At 43.6% G+C, this 6136-nt stretch overlaps 1 protein-coding gene across 1 annotated transcript in view; it reads left to right on the forward strand.

Moving 5' to 3' along the window:
* The window catches only part of LOC122811974 (protein phosphatase Slingshot homolog 3-like), a 1030454-nt gene that overhangs the window by 369936 nt on the left and 654382 nt on the right, over window positions 1-6136 (forward strand). The window lies entirely within an intron of this gene.

The following is a 6136-nucleotide window of genomic DNA, read 5'->3' on the forward strand; positions in this document are numbered from 1 at the left end:
TACATAGGTTGTATGATGATTTTCAACTATTGTTTGCTAACCCCAAACACTCCCAGAGGTAGTTGTCTCTAAATGTCTTAGCTGATACTTTCAGTGGCAAAACTCCTTTGGGTCCACCATGCAGATATTTCCAGTCTCCGTGATTTTGGAGGTGGTGGTTAGAGAATATTTTTCCTTTGTTTCTCTTTCCGTTATTTTTAGGAGAACCATTACATTGAATTAATTAATTAATTTATTTATTTATTACATTTGTTAATGGGTATGTCCAACTGGGCCAGGTGCCCGTTTTCAGCGGAGATACGGGGTAAAAAGCTCCACGTTAGTGCACTACAACAAACAAGCCCAAATACAATACAATCAGTAGTACAATACAATTGTAGTACAATAACAAGCAATAACATAAAACAAGCAAATAGCATAGTGCAAGTACTGGGAATGATTATATAGTAAAACAACTTAAGGTAATAAAGATACAAGTTCAGGTGGGAAAAGTAATAGAAGCAGGGGAAAAAATAATTAACCTAGAGAGTGGCAGGAGCACAGCCAATGACTCCTAAGGTGTTCCTTTAGGAGAAATTTGAACTGATTGTGTATAGTTGTTTTTTGCTATGGTCTCTGGAAGAGTGTTACAGAGTTTGGCTATTCTGCGTGAATAGAGGGAGTTGCCATGATAATTGTGGGAGTTGGATACCTTTAGTAAAAGTTTGTTGGAAGATCTGAGTGATCTATGGTTATTACTAGGCTGAACTAAATGGGAGATGACAGGGCATTTGCTGAGATTGTTGATTATTTTGTGGGCTAAGGTTAGTTGATTAGCTCAACTTCTGAGAGACTTGGTTGGCTACAATCACCTGCATTAGAATCTGAAGTTAAGTACAAACTTGCAGTTTTAAAGTACTGTATTTTATTTTTTCTGTTACCTAATTGTGTGTTTCACTGAATATAGTGTGCTGTGTGTCTTTCTGCTATAAGAGGGGGTGGTAGTCTTCTCACTTCTTTGTTATCTGATATTTAACTGTTATCCTAGAGGGCTTCCTCTGTACTTTAAGTGCTAGCCACAAAGTTTGAGAATTAATTTTATGCTCAACTTCTGAGAGACTTGGTTGGCTACAATCACCTGCATTAAAAGCTGAAGTTAAGTACAAACTTGCAGTTTTAAAAGTACTGTATTTTATTTTTTCTGATGCCTAATCACTACACTGAATAGTGTGCTGTGTGTCTCTCTGCAGTTAGTTCCCCACCCACCATCCCTGTTCTTGTTTTGGTGTTAGTGTTGGTGGCTCTGGAATTGCCCGCCCTTCCTGTAAGTCTGTATTTGAACACTCCTCCTGTGTCCATTTCTTTTTTTCACTTAACCAAGTACAGCGAGATCATATGCTGAGTCTAGTGTTCACTCTACTTAATACAGAGAGAAGATTTGAGAAGGCCAACCCACTTAAGTTGTTCCTTCCTCTCTCCTTGCACTTTACTAACAAAACAAAATACACTTTATTCATCTGCTTTTACTGTATTTGTGTTTCCTCCTACTTGATTTTGCTTTTGCCTCTTCTTAAAAGTACTCAATTATATTTATTCTGCTGCATTTATTACTGCTTGGTAGTAGCCTGATTAAATTGTAACTGTTATTGTAAGTCTTTTGGTTTAAGCACTTTGGCTTCATACCTGTTGTTTTACATTAAGGTTTGTGGTCTGCACTGTTGTGGCAGTACAGGTAGCTTACATCCTTCTAAGCTGGGAATTGCTGATTGAAGGCTCAGTGTCTGCTATTCTAAAAGCGTATTAGTTCTGGTTTAAGCACTTGGGCTTCAGGCCAGATGTTCATCGTGTTACCCTGCTGCAGTCATCACACTTGGGTTATCTTGTCATCAGGCGGTCCCGCAGTCGGCCTGAATTCCAAAGTCTTGGTCCGGCATCGGTTGCTGTCGCTTCTTCCCTGACGTCAGTGCACCAGAGGTATATAAGAGGCATCCAATGCCATTTTCTTCAGTCTTTCTTGTTGCGCGGTGCCCGAAGCAGAAGCAGTTCGCAAGTGCCGGTCGGCCGACACCTGAGATTTTCAAATCGAATTTCAGTCCAAAGTCTTCAAAGCTAAGTACCCCATTGGGGAACCTTTTCTTGCCTCAGTCCGATGTCAGAAAAAGTTAACAATTGCATTTCTTGTGGGAAGCAAATACCTCATAAGGACTTTCATTCTTATTGTATACCTTGCCTAGGCCCAGACCACAATGTCACTGGTTGTCGGTTTTGTGCTAGGTTCAGTAAGCGAACTATAAAGCGATGCTTTGATTTCGCACGACACTACTTTGGTAGGAAATTTAATTACACTATGCCGTCGGAGCAACCGACTACCAGCGTGCATAAAAAATGCAAAGATAAAGACAGGCAGCCTAGATCCAAGCCAGACTCCGAGGCCTCGGCTGGGCTGATCGCCGGTTCTCCAGTTTTCAGTGAGGCACCTACGCAGCCCCTGGCGACCGCAGAATTGCAACCCCAGACCGCTTTGGATTCTCAAGCAGAGAGTTCTAGGCTGACGCAGCCATTTTCTTTAGGCCCTACCGACAACATTGCAGAAGGAGAAGCTGGTGCTGTGGAAACACCATCAGTTACAGAAGGTGTCTTCAGACCAACTACTCTCACCATTAAATCTTATGCTAAGCTTAAGACTCCTCTAAAACCAAAAAAGACTGCACACCAGTCTCCAGTTCAAGGTCCCATGCCTAAGAAACAGATGCTTAAAATGGCTGAAGATTTGATTTCTTTAATCAGGGGTCCCCCCCCCCCCAGACAAAAGGCCTAGACAAGAGGAGGATTATGCCTCCTCTGATCAAGTGTCTATTTCCTCAGGCTCTTCTGAGGAGCAGGATTACTCCTTTCCCCCTTATGAAGACTCTGATGTTGAAGATTCCATTCCCTCAGCTTCTCCCCCTGAAGACTATTCCTTTGGGGAAACCTTACATACCATGAGGGAACATTTCCACTGAGAAGGTCAGGACTACTCTGATTCAAAGAAAAGGCTCGGAGAGTTTCTTTTGCTCCCCCAGCACAGACCTCTTGCTATCCCTCCAGTTTTAGACATTGTGGATGATGTTTACTTAGAATCTAGTCTAAATCCAGATTCTCTGCCTCGTGCTCCAGCCAAACCAGACAGATATTATAGAGTGCCTGACTCACACAAATTACTTTACAAAAGCCCTGTTGCTGACCCAGAGACAATCTCCCAGGGTCCCAAAGGGGCTAAGGCTTCTGTGGCTAAAAATCATGTACCCTCTGAAAGGGACTCCAGAGCACTAGATAGGTGGGGGAAGAAGGTTTACACTTCAGCTACTCTAGCTATGAGAGCACTAAATTGTCAATTTCACATGCTTAAATACCAGCAATTCCTAATGTCTCAAATAAAACAAAAGATGAGCACACACCCTCAACAGTCTGAATTCAAGGAAATGCAGGATCTGTTGCATGCAGCTGAACAGGTGGGCAAACATACTTTACAATGTGGATTTGATTCCTTGGAAGCTTCCTGTAGAGCAGCTGTTACTGGGTCTGTTATACGTAGGCATGCTTGGTTAAAGGAACAAACTCTGCCTGATCATGTTAAAGCAAAGTTACTAGATGCACCCTTACAGCAGGATGTCTTATTTGGAGTTAAAGCAGAAGAGGTTTTAAGGAAAATGGAGGATAAGGCAAAATCTATGCAGACGGTCCAAGATTTCTTACAGGTACAACCCCCACGCTTCAGCAGAAATTGGCCAACAAAAAATTGGTCCTTTCCAGCTTCTGACAGACCACAGAGGGGGAAATACAGACGCCCAAGGGGCAGAGGTCAAGCACAAATCCCTTATAATCCTCGCCAATGGAGCTCTGCAACACAGAAGGGAGGAGAAGACAGGTCCCAAACTACTAGAAGGCAAACACAATGACTTAAACCTCAAACTGCCAAGCAAAGCTCTCTTGGCAGCTCCCTTGGGAGGAAAATTAGCACTTTTTGCAGACAACTGGCGCATCATCACAAAGGACAAATGGGTCCTAGACATTATCTCACAAGGATACAGATTCCATTTCCACACCTTGCCAATGAAAAAAGGAATGCCAAACCTGCCACAAAATCAATGGGCAGAGGCAAATTACAGCTCTCATGGACATGAGAGCCATTCATCTGGTCCCCTACCCAGGAGCAAGGCCAAGGATTTTACTCAATGCTCTTTCTATTCCCCAGAAAGGACAGTGCTTGGAGACCTATTCTGGACCTTTCGATTCTAAACACCTTCTTGCAAGTACCCAAATTCAAGATGCTAACACTACAGCAGCTTCTTCCCATGTTGGGCAAGAAAGCTTGCCTAGTAACGTTGGACCTCAAGGAGGCATACCTGCATGTCCCTATCAGACAAAATTGCAGAAGATACCTCCGTTTCATTGCAGGTTCAACCCATTACTACTTCTCTGCACTGCCCTTTGGCTTATCTACTGTGCCCAGGGTCTTCACAAAATGCCTGGCACCAGTAATTGCATACTGCAGACAAAGAGGAATTCAAATATACCCATACCTGGACGACTGCCTCATCCAAGCAGAAAGCAAGGACATTCTCTTACAACATCTGGCTTTTGTAAAACACCTTCTAAGTTGCCTAGGGTAGACAGTAAACGAAAAGAAATCAAAACTAGTGCCCTCACAAAATATGACATTCCTGGGTGCCAGCTTGAATACAATGGCCCAGATGGCTTATCTGACGCCAGACAAACAACTACAACTAACTCAATACTTCAAAATAATGGCAACAAAGACCCAACTCCCTGCAAGAAAAATTCTGCAGGCCTTGGGGCTTCATGGCATCTTACATACTACTAATACCATTTGCAAAACTGCATATGAGGAAATTACAATGGTACCTGAAAAGCGTATGGACTCAACACAGCCACAGCTTGGAAACAATGATACCTCTCATTCTCTGCCTTCAACAGGAGTTTCTATGGTGGTCACAGGCATGTCACCTCAACAAGGGTCAGCCTTTCACCTTACCTCCAGCCAGGCAAACTATGACAACAGATGCATGGGACTATGCCTTGGGGGCACACATGACAGGGCAGTGCATTCAAGGCATATGGACTGCAGATCAAAGAAATCTGCACATCAATCAAAAAGAAATGCTAGCTGTACAGAATGCTCTGACAGCCTTCAAGGACCTCTTACATCCAGGACAGCTTATAATAAGGACAGACAACACCACAGTAATGTGGTACATAAACAAGCAAGGGGGTACACACTCCTACCCTCTATGCAGGCAAGCAATGACCTTGTGGAACACAGCACTGGCTTTCCAGGACAGCTTATAATAAGGACAGACAACACCACAGTAATGTGGTACATAAACAAGCAAGGGGGTACACACTCTTACCCTCTATGCAGGCAAGCAATGACCTTGTGGAACACAACACTGGCTTACCAAGTTCAATTACAAGCTCAATTCCTGCCAGGAAAAAAGAACACATTGGCAGACGACCTAAGCAGGAACATCATGGATCCCCACGAGTGGAAACTGGATCCACAAGTATTTGCAATGATAACTGAAAAATGGGAGCGCCCAGCCATAGACATGTTTGCCAACCCCCAAAACTATCAGCTATCAAAATTTTGCACCAGGACATTTCACCATCAAGCTTGGAAAGTGGACGCACTCATTCAGTTGGAAAATGCTGACAGTATATGCCTTTCCTCCATTGCCCCTTCTCACAAAGGTGCTGCTGAAAGTCAGGATGGAGAGACCCCGAATGATACTCATTGCCCCAGACTGGCCACGCCAGCACTGGTACCCACTACTAAGGAACATGGCCCACGGCCCACCGTGGATTTTACCACAAATTCCTCATCTGCTCACACAGCAAGACAGTCACATTCTACACAGCCAGCTCAAAACCTTAAATTTGGCTGCATGGCAAATCACCTAAGCAACCAGCCAGCTCCTCTTTCACAAGCTGTTATGGATGTCATTCTGGAGGCCAGGAGGCCCAGCACCAGGAAAGCCTACTCAGACAAATGGAAAAGATTTTGCGCCTAGAACCAAGCTAAAGGCCAAAATACCCTTGAGCCGGACATACCTCAGATTCTACAATATTTAACTGAGATGTTACACAAAGGACTTTC

This window comes from Protopterus annectens, chromosome 9.part0, assembly GCF_019279795.1.
Source record: "Protopterus annectens isolate FY-2018-M chromosome 9.part0, PAN1.0, whole genome shotgun sequence".
Taxonomy (NCBI): Eukaryota; Metazoa; Chordata; order Ceratodontiformes; family Protopteridae; genus Protopterus; species Protopterus annectens.